This window comes from Coptis chinensis, chromosome 9 (assembly GCF_015680905.1).
Source record: "Coptis chinensis isolate HL-2020 chromosome 9, ASM1568090v1, whole genome shotgun sequence".
Lineage (NCBI taxonomy): Eukaryota > Viridiplantae > Streptophyta > Magnoliopsida > Ranunculales > Ranunculaceae > Coptis > Coptis chinensis.
The window spans coordinates 4128836-4146648 of record NC_141464.1 but is presented as its reverse complement, the minus strand read 5'-3'; the positions used below and the strand labels follow the sequence as shown (position 1 = coordinate 4146648).

At 37.0% G+C, this 17813-nt stretch overlaps 1 non-coding gene and 2 pseudogenes across 2 annotated transcripts; 2 read left to right on the top strand and 1 right to left on the bottom strand.

Moving 5' to 3' along the window:
- Positions 1-12801: 12801 nt before the first annotated feature.
- Positions 12802-14966, bottom strand: LOC147474458 (uncharacterized; annotated as a pseudogene).
- A 144-nt stretch (positions 14967-15110) lies between these two features.
- On the top strand, positions 15111-15182 carry TRNAW-CCA (transfer RNA tryptophan (anticodon CCA)). The gene has a single exon. It is a non-coding gene; the product is annotated as a tRNA-Trp (tRNA).
- LOC147474456 (uncharacterized) lies at positions 15114-17516 on the top strand (annotated as a pseudogene). The gene is made up of 2 exons (XR_015207487.1): positions 15114-15630; positions 16137-17516. The product of XR_015207487.1 is annotated as an uncharacterized LOC147474456 (transcript).
- Positions 17517-17813: the final 297 nt, after the last annotated feature.

The window sequence follows — 17813 nt, the reverse complement described above, 5'->3', positions numbered from 1 at the left end:
TAATTTCTCCAGAGACACCCCTTCAAAGAGCACATATAAAAGTACTCCAAACAGACTACTCCGTTGGTTTTTGGACCCCTGATACTCTGATAGATGAGTAGAACGACCCAAGCTCAAATTCTGACCATTTATTTGATGAAAATGCCATGCTGAACATTATTAATCCCATGGAAGGCATTAAACTTCTTCATCAGGGTTTGAGGGAACTACACGCTCGTCAGAATATCATCATCACAACTCTTTAGGATTTCCAAGATCGTCAAGCAACGCGTGATGTTGAAGCGAGGAGATCTTGGAAAATCATTCTCAATCCTTGCAAAATCACGCTATCCTAATGGAAAATCAAAGCTGTACTCTCTCACCAAAGAAGGGACATTCGGATGCAAACTTCGGCCAACAAATAGAAGACCTAAATGCAGTGCAAAATATGCATCTCCAAGATCAACATAAGAATCCATGATATTACTAAGTCAATAAGTATATCATCATATATGTTATTACGTTTTTCCGTCGTACTATGTATTTTGTCTTATCTTTTTGTCTTCTTTTGTATGCAATGCTTAGTAGGATTGTCATCATTTCCGTTGTGACTAATATAATTTTAACATGTGCTACAGGAGGGTCTATTTTCTTACATACTCATTTTTCCATCCAGTTGCCGGTATTGTTACCCATTTCTTTACTTCATCCACCATGGCATCTTCATCATCCATGGTACCTCCCAAACTCATTCCTGAGCAATCCTTTCAGTCTATGATGGATTCCAATGCCTATGGCCATCTCTTCCATGATTACATCACAAACATTGGGTGGTCTTCCCTAATTCTTCAACCTGACCAAACTTATTCTCCGAGTTTGGCTGCATACTTTTATGCTAATATGGAAGACACACCAAGATTCAACCATACGCATGGTTTCTACTTAGACGGGTTCACAATCCGAGTTGGTGACACACCTCATATCTTTTCTGAACAACAACTTGCCCTAACTTTGGACCTTCCATACCACAAACCTGCTGCATCTTGGCATTACATCTATCATAATTCTTACCGTTCCTTTCAGTGGCAAATGTTTCGCGACTCTTATGGTGATGGTCTTGAGATCAAATGAGAAGGAGATGGCCATGTGCCATGGCGCAACATCACCATTCCATTAGCAAGCATGACCATGAACATGGGGACTGCAATGTTATTTGTACTCCTAAACATTATGGGAGATTGGCATTTTTCTACTGCCAATGAGGCTGCTTGCGTCGTATTCAGTGCACTAGCTCAGGGTCATGCATTATTTAACATTTTAGGTTGTGTGGTCTCCAACCTGAAACGAGCTCGCACTTTTCAGGATCAGTATATACTTTTACCAGTCACCGCTTGCCGGATCATGAAGACACATTTCCCACAGTTTGCAGCTACTTTTCATGACTGGGTCAAGGTGGATTCCATGTGCCTAGCAAACAGAATCATTCGCTCATTGAGGTTTCGTCAATGGAAGCGTCCCGCTCGATACCTGAGGCATGTTCGATGTTACCCAAAGGACAAAAAGATGAAGACCAATTTGAGGGAATCCGGAGACAAAGAATGGGCAGAAATTTGGCAGACTATTATCTATTGGCGCGATGCTAAGAAAATGCATTTCCTTAAAGAGGACGCCAGACCTTCACATCCTGCTGGATGGTAAACTTGCACTTGCCATTGTACATATATCTAGATAAACCTCATGTTTGGTGTGCTATTTGGTTGTCATGTTTAGGTATGCTATTGTTTTCATTATTTTGTGTGCTATGTATGGGTGTGCTATGTTTAGTGTGCTATTGAACATTTTATTGTTCTTCTGAATAAATATATTATGATTTCCAACCTCTCTGTTCCAGCAATCTAGCCCTAATTTTGCTCATGGCTCTCAGGTACTTTCTCTCTTTAATTATTGATCCTTCGAGGACTAAGCATCATTCTGTTTGGGGGTGCTTTAAACCTGTAGCAAAAATTAGGCATCTTGTAGCCTGTATATAGTATTTATTTTCATATTAATAATTGTACTTAGTGACAAAGTCTTGTTTCCTTTTCAATGATGAAAATTGTCTAGAAATCTCACATTAGTATCCGAATTAGGATTTGTTTTTAAGAAACTTTAGATAATACGTATGCAATAGTTTATACATCTTTTCATGAATATTCATGTACTGAGTATCATCGATTGTACATAGCAGTAAGTTTCTGGAACCCACGGTTAGTTACTTAAACTATAAATCCTGTGAGAATATAACCAAAAACCTTGACATGAGTGATTTGTGTGTGATGACACAGAGGAGTAGTTTTTCCGATTAGAGAAATCACGCGTCTACTTACTTGATCACCACCCGAACCCTAGGCGAGAATTTAGGCCTTCTTTGGATCGACATAGCTAAAAATTCTTACATGTTACAAATTTTACCGCTAGTCACTCCACTGAACCGTTCATCAAACATTTCACTTTCACCAAAAATTCCTTACCCATTTATTAAACCAAATAAAAGAACCTACCTAAGTGATGAGTATGAGAAATAGGATGAAATGTGGAAAGAATAAAGAGAAAGACTTGTCCCAAATAAAAGTCAGTTACTTGCTTCAGGAAAGAAAAATAGAATCATGTTTTTAAGCCATCTAAATATATATATATATATATATATATATATATATATATATATATATATATATATATATATAATAAAAATCCATTAGAGGCTTAAGAACAAGGTTATAAAACTCAGTTAGAAGAAGGAAAGAAAACAAGGATTTCTCTAGTGTAAATATATGAAGACCCTATTCTCTCATACTAAAGTAAATTTTGATTATCCATTTCCATTTTCTTGTACACTATCCACCTAAGCCCCACAATACCTAATAAAGACCTCTAGCTCAATTAGGAGTAGAGTGGTGTGATAATATCGTAGTAGGCGTGATTGATCGACATCGGCTCCTCATTTGTCATTGAGATGTAAGGAAACGTGTGCCCACTGTACACTGGAGTTAACAAAACGTGAGTGGAAAAATTTTGAGTGAATTTGTATTTCAACACATACCTGTGAGAACCCATCTAGGTATGCTCTCCAAAGGATCCAGAAACAACCCTGCTAGTACATTTCAATGAAAAGTTCACTGCACGAATAATCATATGTATATGTTTTAATTATTGAATACATATTAACTTGAGTTTCAAAGAAATCAATCCTCGTTCCCTGCTAAGGAGATGTATGGATATCTGAGATTAATTTAGGAAACGAGTTTCTGTCACTGAGTCGTTGTAGTATAAATGAAGTTTGTGAGTATCTTTTCTGGAAAACTCTCACGAGGCTATAACTCGTCCACTAGGGAATTCCTAGTGGTTTAAGGCCTTGTTGCATATGGTCAATGCAACCGCACTCTGCGAAACGAGAATTAGCTTAGGACTACACATTTTTTGGCCACTTATCTATTTTAGTCTCTTCTTTGCTTGAGGACAAGCAAAGTGTTGTTTGGGGGTAGTGTGATAAGCACCCAAAAGTGTATTATGAAACCCCATTGAGACATATAAATTTGGTTAATTATGTGTTTAATAATCATGAAATAAATATGTTTTCATACTTTTGCGGTATTTGCGGTAAACATGGAAATATTGGTTAAACTGCGATAAAGCACGAGGAACGGCGATATATGAATTCTTCCAAATCCATTTAAAGCATCAAACTTCCAAAGCTCCTACCTCTCGAACCGGGACTCGAATCGACAAGAGAGTCTTTCGGACAATCAGGGCGATGAACTCTACACATAGGCGGAAGTTGTAAAATGCCCAAAATACCGGACCCGCCATCGATTGCACATGGACCCACTATCTTGGGGCCACAAGATTGGATGAGTCATCAATCATGGAGCATGTCAAGACAAAAATAACAAATTATTGGTGCAAAGTTGACACATTGCATGTAATAAATTAGATTAGGTGTTAATAGTGAAAAAAAGGCAAGGTGTCACTTTGTTTTAATGTGGTGGATAAAAATGAAGTAAATGTGGTTTGATGTTTCACGTGGGAGGAAATGAGATTTCTCTCAAATGGAGAAGAAAATAGACAAGGGTGGGGGACACTCCATTTACTCCCTTGACTTATTTTCCTTACATGATATTATTTTAGTTCCTTAGTCATGGGGATTATTTAGTTTTTAGTTTTGGTAAGAAGCTTGTAATAGTTTTAATGGAGGAAACATTTGTTTTCTTCTAGAAAATAAAAAGCAAGTGAGTTTGATTGTTTATCTTCTTCCTCTTTCTTTTTTTTTTTGTTTTTCTAGTTGTAATTTCCTTGTCCCAAGGATCATGAGCTAACTTCCCTTTTGGGGAGTTAATCCAACTCATGTGAGGGAAAAACAATTGTTGTTGGTTTGGTAGGTTGTTAGAAAGAACAACTAGCTCTACATCCTATCCCAAAATGATAGTTGGTGTAGTGTCTAGTTAGGAAACAAAGCAATGAGCTTAGAGATAAGTCATTGCTTGGTTCCACTTGCTAGCATGTATGAGCTCTTAAGTGAGCCATACATGCTAGGGATCAAGTTTTCTTCCATTAGGGGCTTGTCTATGAGTCTAGGAAGAATCAATAAACTTTTCAAATCAACAACTAAATGTTAGTTTCACATGAGGAGGATTAGCTCTCCATTTTGTTCTTTAGTAATTTGTCTTTTGTATTAAGTGCATGATTTCAAACTTTAATGTTTTTCTTAATGTTGTGTAGGAAAAAAACCTAGCATTAGTAATATAACCTTACTTATTAGTTCCCTAAGAGTAACAAACAATTTGTAGTTGTCCTAGACTTTAGGTTGGTTCGAATCCTTACTTTAGCTCTACGAAAACGAAAATCGTGAGTAAGGAACTTTGAGTTGCTTTTGTATCAATTTAGAGAGTTCAAACTCTAAAGACGTAGAAAAGAGCAATATCACATACAAGAAGAGGGGGCAGAAAATACGAAAAAAAAGAAAGAAAAAGGCACTCAGTATCGTAATTTCTCTGTTCAACTGAATCCTGTTAAAATATCATGTAGTCAGAACTTTCGTTGAATTGAGCGAGACATCCTCCTACTATGATAACCAAAATACAAGACTTACAATACCGGATATTGCTAGCTGCCTCGAAGAATTCCTTGTAGTGAATCCCTTTTCACCGGGGAATCTTTTAGGCGAAGGAGAAGGGTGTCGTGTCATGATGATGTTGTAGCCAATAGCCACAAATCTATATTGCGTAAAAAATTCCTATTTTCATTCCAAATGCTTCAAGAAGTTGATCTCTAAGGGTTCTCCATATTTTTCTTTTTTCAATGTATAAAACCATCGAGAAGTGGGACGCGAATCTTGAGGCAATCTACAATCGATAGAAAAAGTCGATCGAAGTGGATTCGACTTTCTTACATATATAAATACCCCGTAGAAGTTTGAATTTTGAAATCGGAAGGTTTCTTCTAGACATTTGCTTTTTTACTATACTATTAGTTCAAATTGCTTTGTTTGTCGGTTTGGTAACCGATAGAGATAGAGGTCTCTATTTGTCACGTGTGATTCTTTGTTTTAGATATAAATTTAGCATCATGTGAAATGTATGAAGGAAAAAATTGTCACCATATATGAAAAAAACTTCGCTTTAGCTTGTCAAGCATTACCGTCGGTGTCACCGAGGATTTGTTCATTGATTTTATATATCCTCTACCCATGTGATTTCTGCTTTGTTCTTGTGATTCACTCTTCCGATGAGATCTTTTACTCTTCCAATAGTAATTAAAGTTTTTCTTCTCGCCTAAAAGAAGAGAGTTGCGGTATTCATTGTGCGGCTTCAAAACTTACGTGATAAACTAAAAATCGCTTCGGGGGTTTTGTAGAAGCTTGGCCATATTGATCTTTGATGGTGTTGGGTTGTCCAGTTAAAGGGCCATGCCGCATGCTTGATAGACACAGAGACGTACTTCTTGTTATGGAACTGATGTTCAACGGTGAGCTTATGAGTTATGACTCAAATGGCTTCTTTTGTTGCTATTTCCTTCTTTCTTCAAGATTAACTATTCATCTGCCTTGCTAATTTGGGCAAGTGTTTCTTTAGGGCACGCGTTTAACGATCTTGATCCTCACCAAGTTGCAGAATGCATGTAGGGGTTCTTAGATGGAGAGCTATATCGCAATATTATTTTCCAAATGTTTGAACTACTGGATGTATGAAGCTTTTGAGAATCCGGGAAGGACGAATAAATTCTCAAGAGACTAAGACTTTAAGTAAACCTACTTGATGTCTGGGACGGACCAATGCAAGACTTCGATCACAAAGCCGTGGAATCGGAAGATGCAAATTTGGTGATCTATTTAATGAGAAGAAGTAATTTTACACCAATGAATCTGTTATGTAATTTGGCTTTGTAGTTTGACCATCTCTCACACTACTAAACAAAGTGATTTGGTATACGGAGTCCTGTAATTGCTTGTAGTTTGAGTGTTTGACCATCTGCTTGTAATTTAGCTTGGACTTATATAATATTTGCTGCAAGTATTGGAAAATTAGCATCAAAATTCAGAATACAATGACCATAAACAGAACATTGAGTTCTTCTTAACTGATCAACAAAGCATATGCTTGCCCTGCGGCTGCAGCAAGTTGCAGAAATGCTGGTGTACGTTCTACCTATTGCATTGTTATTTCTAAAACGCCTCATTAGAATAGTAAATCATGAAATGTTCCTTCCCTCAACAATAATAGTGAATCGTAAGATGATCCTCCCACTAAAAGAAAAATTCATTGATGTCCCTCATAGGCTATTTCCATCTACTGAACTTCCAAACCAGACCTATCAACTACTAATGACCTAAGTACCTCGTCGTAACAAAACACTGATTTTTGTAAGTATCCATTTTAATTAGGAAAAATGACATCTTCTTTAAAAAAAACCCAGTACACTTGTTTGATAAAAAAACGCAAATGAAGGAACACATGCAGAAGTCACAATTCTCTTGAGAAGATGACTCATGCAAGGTTACAGGCTTCTCTATACTTCAAATACTAAAATATTTCAGATCACAGACTCTCGAGGCCCTGATTATTGATGGATTATGGAAGTGATTAAAGAGGAAGATGAGCTTATTTACCCTTGAAACAAATTCAAACGCAAATCTTGTTCAGGAAAGACATACATAAGCCCCGACAGTGTTGATTGGGTTCATATCAACTTGATTCTTAGCAGGAGAGAGAGAGAGAGAGTTCCAACCACGATCATGGAGAAAACACAGAGAAATCATGGTTTCTCTTGCTGTCGAGATAGGGGAGAGAGAGATCCAAAGTGTGGATTTCTAATTTGAGCTAGGAAAAGACGTTTTTACCCCCACTTTGTTGTTTGAAATTTGGAGTGTTAGATCATCAGATCTTGAGGCGAGATCGGACGGCTGAGGAGAAGTGTGAGATAAGAGTGGCAATATTAGAGTGGCACTCTAGACAAACCGTATATATATATATATATATATATATATATATATATATATATATATATATATATATATATATATATATATATATATCGGTTTGTCTAGGGTGCCACTCTTAGAGTGCCACTCTTATCTCACTCTTCATTTGAGCCGTCGATCTCTCCTCTAGATCTGAAGATCTAATTCACCCAATTTACCGATATTTACCGATATTTCAAAATTTTGGTTTATTTCAAAATCAAAAAATACGAAAATACCAAAAACACGAAATTGGGTTGGGTTCTCTCTCTCTCTCGGCTTCTTCTTCTCCAATTTGAACCAAGCTTCTGGATTAAGGTATTTTCGAACATTTAATTCGTTTGATTTGTTGTTTAATTAGTAAACAACAAATTGGGTATATTGTTGGATGTTGTTTAAACGGTTGAACCTAGTAAACTTTATTCTTGGCAATTGTTTAAAACGCGAAATTGGGTGAATACTGTAACAAGTAAACAAGCTTAAAACGCTTGGTTCAACCGTTTATTGGGTATGAAATTGTTTATATTGTTGTTTGGAACAAGAAACTTGGAAGTAAACAAGTTTCTGTATTTGAAGAAAACATTAGACAACCGCGTGTATGAACTTTATTCAAATTGGGTAACCTTCTGTGTAGTGAATTTATTCGAATTGGGTAACCTTTATTCAAATTGGGTACATGTAATAATTTTGCAAATTTAATTAGCTTTGAATGGTATTTAATTTAATTAGCTTTAATGGTATTTTTTAGTTGCCGTATTCTTCATGCTTTAATGGTATTTTCGTTGAAGTTTGAATGTTATTTAATTAGCTTGAACTCGTCAGATTATTCTTCATGTCGTGATTCGGCAGAGTTTTGAACTCTGTCGAGTTCGGTGAACTCTGTCGAGTTTTAAATTCTGTCGAGTTTTGAACTTTGTCGAGTTTTAAATTACATGTCGAGTTCGTGAACTAGCATATTCGTGAGTTTTAAATTGCATGCCGAGTTCGGTGAATTTCGCCGAGTTTTGAACTCTGTCGAGTTTTAAATTCATCGAGGAGTTCGGTGAATTTCGTCGAGTTTTGAACTCTGTCGAGTTCTAAATTCTGTCGAGTTAATTGAACTCTGTCGAGTTTTAAATTCTGTCGAGTTTTGAATTCTGTCGAGTTCGGTGAATTTCGCCGAGTTTTGAACTTTGTCGAGTTCGGTGAATTCTGTCGAGTTTTTGAATTTGTCGAGTTTTGAACTCTGTCGAGTTCTAAATTCTGTAGATTTCGTGAATTATGTCGAGTTTTGAACTCTGTCGAGTTTTAAATTCGTCGAGTTCTAAATTATCGAGTTCGATGAATTATGTCGAGTTCGTGAAGTAGCATATTCGTGAACTCTGCCGAGTTTTGAACTCTATCGAGTTCGGTGAACTAGCATATTCGGTGAACTCTGTCAGAGTTTCGAATTCTGTCAGAGTTCGGTGAACTCTGTCAGAGTTCGGTGAAGTAGCATATTCGGTGAACTCTGTCAGAGTTTTAACTAGCATATTCGGTGAACTCTGTCAGAGTTTTGAACTCTGTCAGAATTCGGTGAACTAGCATATTCGGTGAACTCCGTCAGAGTTTTGAACTCTGTCAGAGTTCGGTGAAGTAGCATATTCGGTGAACTCTGTCAGAGTTTTAACTAGCATATTCGGTGAACTCTGTCAGAGTTTTGAATTCTGTCAGAGTTTTGATGTTTAAGTTATCTACACTGTTTATGTACATTGGGATTTTTGTCCGTTTAAGTTATTTATATTTTTAATTTTTTCGATTTATTGAAATGGAGACAGAGACATCAATCAATATCGAAGAAGACGTAGTTGGGTCTTCGCCTACTAAAGCCCCTTCGCTCAAGGCACGCAAACATTAGTCGCTCCTTATATAGAAAATGAGGTTTTGTTGAGTTACTTTTACGGGTAGAATAATTGTTGCATACTTGGAGATTTCACATTATTTCACATGCCCATTTGTTACTTTGTAGAAAAAAAAATTGTGTTTTGAAGAACGGTCATTTGTTGTAGGTACTTGAATTGGCTAGGAATGCGGCTAGAGATAATAAGAAGAATAGGATTATTCCAAGGCATGTGTTGTTGGCAGTTAGGAATGATGATGAATTGGGGAAATTGCTTGCTGATGCTGCTGATGGGGTGTTGCCTAATATTCATAATGTTTTACTTCATGCCGTATTCTTCATGCCGTATTCTGCCGTATTCTTCATGTCGTATTCTATCAGAGTTTTGAACTCTGTCAGAGTTTTAACTAGCATATTCGGTGAACTCTGTCAGAGTTTTGAATTCTGTCAGAGTTCGGCGAACTCTGTCAGAGTTCGTTGAACTAGCATATTCGGTGAACTCTGTTAAAGTTTTGAACTAGCATATTCTGTTTAACTTTTGTTTGTTCATTTGTTTTTTAATGTTATTGGTTTAGGGTTCCATAGTTATTACATATTCAGGTGATTTTACATTTGCATATTTTGATATTTTTAATTTTTAAATTTTTCCTTCTACAAATGAAATTCGATCTATAAATGAGGTGCCCTTATTGTGGAAGCTCAGTTCTTAATAGAGTCTCGAATACCCAAATGAATCCTGGACGATCTTTCTGTGTTTGCGAAAAAAATGACAAACGTTTGCCTAAGGATAAGAAATGTAGGTATTTTAAGTGGGTGGATGAAGAAAATAATTGTGGAAGCTCGTCGTCGTTGAATATAAATGAGAGTCGAGCTCCCACATTTTCCCCAACCGAGTCGAGCTTCTATTTGCACAAGGAGGATAACGACCGATTCGGAAATTCACTCAATCGAATGTTAATATTTAAGTTGTTGTTGGTCCGTCTTCTCTTAGCGGTTTTGTATTATCAAGTGGTCGGTTAAGGTGTTATTGGCTTAAGTTGCTTTGGATGTCGTGGTGGCGTTGTCGATGATGAGTTATCCTAAGTTGCTTTGGATGTAGCTTCACAATAATTGCTTTGGATTACATTATGTGCAAAATTCTGATTATGTTTCATTAGGAAGGTCTTCTTGCATTGGTACAATGGCGAAGGAATGAATGAGATGGAATTTCTTGAGGGTTGAAGTATCAACAATATCAAGATCGATTGTTGAAGAAGAAGTAGATTATGAAGACGATGTGCTAAAGTTTTTCATGAAAAATTGTGCTCAAATTCCAATTGTGCTTGATTATAAATAAGGTTGATGAGCTGAAGTTTTTCATGTATTTGTCTTGTGGTCTGTACTTATTTATACTCGGGGTGAAAATAGAAATTTCATATATTATGAATTTCATGTATCAACTGTGCCTTTCAAGATAAAACTATAAAAAGCACCGAACTATAAGTGGCTTATTTAGTTATTTTCACTCTTTTGGCTTGTCTTGGTGTATTTGTGAGGCAACTCAATTTTTAAGGGCAAAGTTGTGAGGCAAAAGGAATCAAAGAGTGTATAAATTGGTTCTAGCTATTGCTATCGCACCTTGAATCCTACCCTCGCTATTAATTACACTCCCTTCCACAAGACTTGGCATCCCCCGGAATAAATCGTTCAACATGATCGAAAAACAAAGTTCTCTTAACTATTTTAACTAACAAAATGCAAATAACAATCACAGCTAAGTCAAATATTTTGCAAAATGGAAAGAAACCGAAAAACTAATCGACCTTGGGGATAACTTATTTTCCCCTTGGAATGGATTCCAATAATTTGATTGCTCAATGTATGTTACAAAACTATCAAACACCTAACAATCAAATGTGTCTGTTTGGACTTTGTCCCAAACGGTGTGGCCATGCCGTTTGGCCTTAGTACCAAACGGTGTGGCCATGCAGAGTTTGGGACTAAGTCCAAACGCGGTGTGGCCATGCAGTTTGGGACTAAGTCCAAACGGTAATGGCCATGCCGCTTGGCCTTAGTACCAAACGGTGTGGCCATGCAGTTTGGGACTAAGTCCAAACGGTGTGGCCATGCCGTTTGGGACAAAGTCCAAACAGAACCGCCATTTTTTGCAAGTTCAAATCCAAGCGATATGGCCACACCGTTTGGACTTAGTCCTAAGCGGCATGGCCACACCGTTTGGCCTTAGTACCAAAGCGGTATGGCCATGCCGTTTGGGACTAAATCAAACGGTGTGGCCATGCCATGCCGTTGGGACAAAGTCAAACAGAACCGCCATATTTTTGCAAGTTCAAAGTCAAGCGGCATGGCCACACCGTTTGGACTTAGTTCAAACGGCATGGCCATACCGTTTGGTACTAAGGCCAAACGGTGTGGCCATGCCGTTAAGACTAAGTCCAAACGGTGTGGCCATGCCGTTTGGACTTTGAACTTGCAAAAAATATGGCGTCTGTTTGAACTTTGTCCCCAAACGGCATGCCACACCGTTTGGACTTAGTCCCAAACGGCATGGCCATACCGTTTTGGTACTAAACCAAACAATGGCCATGCCGTTTGGGACTAAGTCCAACGGTGGCCATGCCGCTTTGGCCTTAGTACCAAACAAGTATGGCCATGCCGTTTGGGACTAAGTCCAAATGGTGTGGAAAAGGACCAACGGGTAAAGAAAACTGAAGGGGAAGTGAAGAAATTGTACAATTTGTGAATATCCAAGATAAATAACATTGTCAACTAAGTTGGTCTCAAACGAAGTGTGCATATGGATTGTAAAAATATCGTGTTTTCAACGGTCGAACTTGGCAAAATGCAATTTTTGAGCATGGTTTCTCTCGTCTGTATCTCTCGAAGTTTCTGAATCAAACGAAACATATAAAATGGCGGTTCCCCACGGAACTATATTCCTACAAATCAAACACATCCTAAGATTATTCAATTCGGACTTGGCTCAATGGGCATTCATGTACATCCTTCAAATTTTATTACACGCACTATTTGGTAGTTCTTGAAGTGTACACTGGAATCACAATCCTCTCGGAGAACGTAAGTGGCCATCAATGACATTATATCGGCTATATCGTCGGCGGTCAAAGCAGTTCAATTTGTATTTGCTTGGCTTAATGCGAACCGAAGAGCTTTAAGTTGACTAAATTTAAGTTAAGAATTATGGTTAGCTACTATATCACAATAGACAAATGTCATGTTAAAATCACCATTACATCCCAAAATGCGTAGTCCGTTTCAATATGCTCGGAGACAGAATGCTCCAATAGAATACATAATATGCCCGGAGACAGAATCCTTCAATAGAATACATAATATGCCCGGGGACAGAATGCTTCAATAGAGTACATACACAACTGCGTCCTCGAATCCAAACCAATTTATTTTTCAAAGCTGAACAAAGGTAAGGTACAAATCTCCAACAAATGCACCCTAGTTACATTGATTTAGTCACCACGAAAAGCTCTTGCAAAGACCTCGGGGTTGGCATGCCATCGAGCTTGTTTTTCCATTGATCCGTCGGAAGAATCGTCTTAGTAAGGCAAAAAAAAAAAATCCATAATATCAACGTAGGGAAAATTTTCTTTTACTTCTTAGTGAGAATAATGATGAGATGGAGCACATACCACATAGTATGGAGCGCTGTTATGTGGTCGGAGTACTTCTCAAGTTCAACGTAAACCTTGGATAACCACCAAGAAGAATGTCGGTTTAAAAAGAAAATAATAAGTGTAAATGTAAGAAAAAACCTATTTGTTTATGGAGAATAGACCTCTTGGACTCCCTTATTAGGGTCATCAAGAAACTCCGGCCGCTCCTTCTATTCCAACCTTTTTAGTAGCTTCTACAAGAAACTCCCCGCATCGGTTACAAAGAGTCACACTTGTTAATATTTCTAAAATAAAACTGCGCAAACCATTGTCGGGCTATGATCACGGAATGAGCACTTGTCTCCTATATACTTCCCTCAGGTGAAATAGCCGAGGTGCAACTCCTCCACAAGAGCATTTTGCTTATCGTAACCCCTCGATGCCCTACAAATGTTATGAGTCCATTGGTTATCTAAAGTGTTTCCCCTACATATTTAAGCATATCGGTCAATGTTAATTTAGCAAATGTTTCTTGATTCATCTATTTGTAACGATTGGAATTAAAGTTTGATTCAAGCTTACGTGAGCCCATCCACATCGTAGTCAAGACCATGACCACGGAACACCTACATGATTCAAAACCTCATTAACACCAAATGCATTGGACCAAAGAAACACACAATATATATAGATAAAAGAACGGAAGAAAAACCTCCTATACATTCGAGCTTTTATTCTTTTCAGATTGAGGTCCAAATTTCTCCTGTAATGAACTTTCTTAACAACACCTTCTTTTTGGTTGGAAGGATTCGTGGAAATAAGGGTGCCACCGACACAATAAAAATAGTCTCAAGTTATCAGAGAAATGTAACTAACACATGTAAAATATAGTCTAGTTATCCATTGAAATGTAACTAAGTAAAATAGCGATTACAACAATAAGATCGGCGCGTTGAAGGGAAGGAAACCTCAAAATCAAACTGATCATTTGATGAGGCTATAGCCTTGTCTAGATTCTCCCGCTGCTAGTAAGCTAATGAACAAAGAGGACTTTATCAGCAAACATAAGGCACTACACAAGTGTGAAGGAGGTCATAAAGGACATGTACCAAGGGAGAAAGAATATATCGATTCTTGACTAAATAGTTAAGCTGGGCGCTTTGGCTAAAATCGGATTGAGTGTTCAAATTTATACATTAAAGGAAATTAAATGAATGAAATCTTGAAACTAAATTATGGTTCACAACTTTACATATTCATCATGATACAACATAAAAATAGAAGGAATTGAACCCTTAATGTGGACTTTGAACTTGCAAAAATATAAGGCGTGTCCCTCGTTCAACATATTGATAAGTAGAAAACTAGTAGCATTTGCGATGGATTGCGAACACCAAGCACTATGTGAAACTGAAATATTAGATCTAAACAACCCATAAACTACTAAGATTAGATCGGATCAAAGCATGATTATCATAAAAATGAAACAAACAATAATAATAAATCTTATGAAAATAAAAGAGTGAAAGAGATTCTGATTCTGTAAACGTTAGCATGCACCATGATTTTGGGTTATTTGATTTTGGGTTTTGATTTTTGAAGAGGCAAATTGTGAATCAAACTTCGAAATCAATTAATTGAATCAATTTGTGGGTTTTGAAATTTTGGGTTTGATTTTGGATTATGAATGATAGCTATTGTTGATTTTGGGTTTTAGATTTTTGAAGATTTTCTCAGTGAGTGAGAGGAGAGAGAGAGAGAGAGAGAGAGAAGGTTTTCTTTGGAGATTGAGAAACGAAATTTGGGAGAGAAACACTATAATTACCATTATACCCTTTATTTCGAATTAGATATGATGATCTCAGAAACAGATCTGACGAACCAGCAGAAGTGTGAGATAAGAGTGTCACTATAAGAGTGGCACTCTAGACAAACCGATATATATATATATATATATATATATTCCTAAAGTACAAACTTCATAGAACGTATACAGAATTATAGTACCCATCCAATTAAAATGACTTAGGAATATATATGAAGATATACTTAGGCAGATACTTATATTCACTGCAAGGACAATTTCTTACATCCAACGAAAATCATCAACAGTAGAATTGAGAATTAAAATAAAACGTCAATCAAAACAGTAATAGGATCCGTGGCGCAATGGTAGCGCGTCTGACTCCAGATCAGAAGGTTGCGTGTTCGATTCACGTCGGGTTCACAAATTTAATTTTTCCTCAAAAAACTTATCTGGAAAAATCTTCTTCTATTCATCTCTGAGTTTCCAACCTCATTTTTTACTTGAATTCTACATTCTCTACTTCAAATTCCATGACCCATTTCACCAATTTCAACACACCCAACAAAAAATGCTTCAACTCAACACTGTGACACCATTTTCTATCAACTTCAAACCAACTCAGTTCCATCTTCAAAACAGCCCCTTTACTAGAATCAGTTGCATTTCAACTAGGCCAAAGAGGAAAGCAGGTGTGAAAATCGACAAGTCAGAAACTGAAGAGTTAGTTAAGACTCTTTTAAGGAATTTTAATGATAAGAAACCTTTGGTTAATGTATTGGATAAGTATGTTAAGTTGATTAGAACCGAACATTGTTTTCATTTGTTTGAAGAACTTGGGAAGAGAGATAAGTGGCTTCAATGCCTCGAGGTTTGTTTTTTTTTTTTCACATTTTGATTGATATGGGGTTTGTTTATTAGACTATACTAGATTTGACATTTTGATTGAACTTGTGTAAGTACCATTTTTGGTTTAATCATCAAAATCAATAGTAGCTTTGAACTCATGGAAATGTTAGAAAGACATTTAGCTGCCTCCCCTCTATGGAGGCTTAGTAGTTGGAAGTGTCATCATAGGCCTAATGTCCATCTATTTAATGCCAAGGCCATATGATACAACTCTAATGTCACATACAAAGGAAACTGCTGGACGTGAAATTCACCAAAGTCATAGACCACTCAGGCTGATTTTGGTGAAGATGATCCCTAATTATTGCCCCTGAAAGCCACTCAGCACAGTTCATAGCAAAGACATTCATTTATAAATATAGGTGTTTGAATGACAAAGGTGACCTAGATGATGCATATCATTATGATTCTTTCTGTCAAAACATCTTTTTGAATGCATTGGTCGCTCTGATTCAAATGTTGAATCAGGTATTCAGGTGGATGCAAAACAGCTGGTACGTTCGCGGATAATGGTGTTTATTCTAAGTTGATATCGGTGATGGGAAAGAAAGGCCAAATACGGATGGCCATGTGGCTCTTCTCAGAGATGCGTAACAGTGGTTGCCGGCGGATACATCTGTCTACAATTCACTCATTTCCGCTCATCTGCATTCCAGAGATAAATCCAAGGCTTTAGCAAAAGCCCTTGGATACTTTGAGAAGATGAAAGGCATAGAGCGGTGCAAACCGAGCATTGTCACGCATAATATTCTCTTGAGAGCTTTTTTAGGCAGGCAAGGTGGATCAAGTCAATGCATTGTTCAAAGATCTTGAGGAGAGCATCGTTTCCCCTGATATCTATACTTATAATGGAGTAATGGATGCATATGGAAAAAATGGGATGATTAGAGAAATGGAATCTGTACTTTCGCAAAATGAAGAGTAATCAAATCAAGCCAGATTCCATCACCTTCAACCTGCTGATTGATTCATATGGGAGGCTGACAAGCTTTTGAGAAGATGGAACAAGTATACAAGAGTTTATTAGCTCCAGGGAAAAGCCAACTTTGCCCACATTCAATTCCATGATCACAAATTATGGGAAGGCTAGACTTAAAGATAAGGCTGAGGCTGTTTTTAAAAAGATATACTGAAATGGGTTACAAGCCAAGCTATGTTACTTATGAGAGTCTCATCTACAATTATGCTTTATGTGATTGTGTTTCAAAGGCCAGAGAAATATTTGATGAGATGATGGATTTGAAAAAGAAATGCATGTTTCGACTCTAAATGCTATGCTTGATGCTTACTGTATGAATGGATTGCCCGCTGAAGCAGATCAGCTTTTTGAATATGCTCATAAGAATGGGTTGCTTCCAGATGCCTCAACTTATAAACTTCTGTACAAGGCCTATACTAAAGCTAATATGAAGGAGCTTGTACAGAAATTGCTAAAATACATGGACAACAGTGGTATAGTTCCAAACAAGAAGTTCTTCCTGGAGGCTTTAGGAGCCTTTGGATCTTCACGGGCAGGATCAGAATCTAGTCGTGGTGCAACTACTCAACTAATCGATAAACAGAAGCACAGTGCAAAGGCAACCTGAATCATCTCTTGATTTGCATTTTCAATCTTATAGTCAAGTTAAAGGTTTACATACATCTAAACCTGTTTATGTTTTAGCGAAACCATTTTCTATGTTTTTAGTTTTCCGCGTGTTACCAAACACGTGACACATTTCAAATTCCTGGAAAATGTTTTATTTTCAACCATTTTCCGTGAACCAAACGTAGCCATTGTCTTTAGATGTTGAACTAGTGTATGTATTTTGTTGCTATATGATATCGATGCTTAAACTTTTTCTTCTATGTTCTTGCATTTACTGTCATTTTTCTTCTTGTTGTTCAGATAAAGCTTTGATTTTCTTGGTCTGTGTTACACTTTTTGAAAAATTTATTTTATAATGTGACATAAATATGAACTGTAATTTGCTGGTTGACATGATGCATGCACTTTTTTGAGAAAAATGAAACACCCCCCTTTCATTTTTTAACTCTTGCAATTGTCGAGACGGTTAAGTAGCTGGTTTTTCGAATTAGTATATCTTTTAGTAATTGGGTTTACGACTGAGGTTTAAGGTTTTATATATGGCTTGGATGTATATT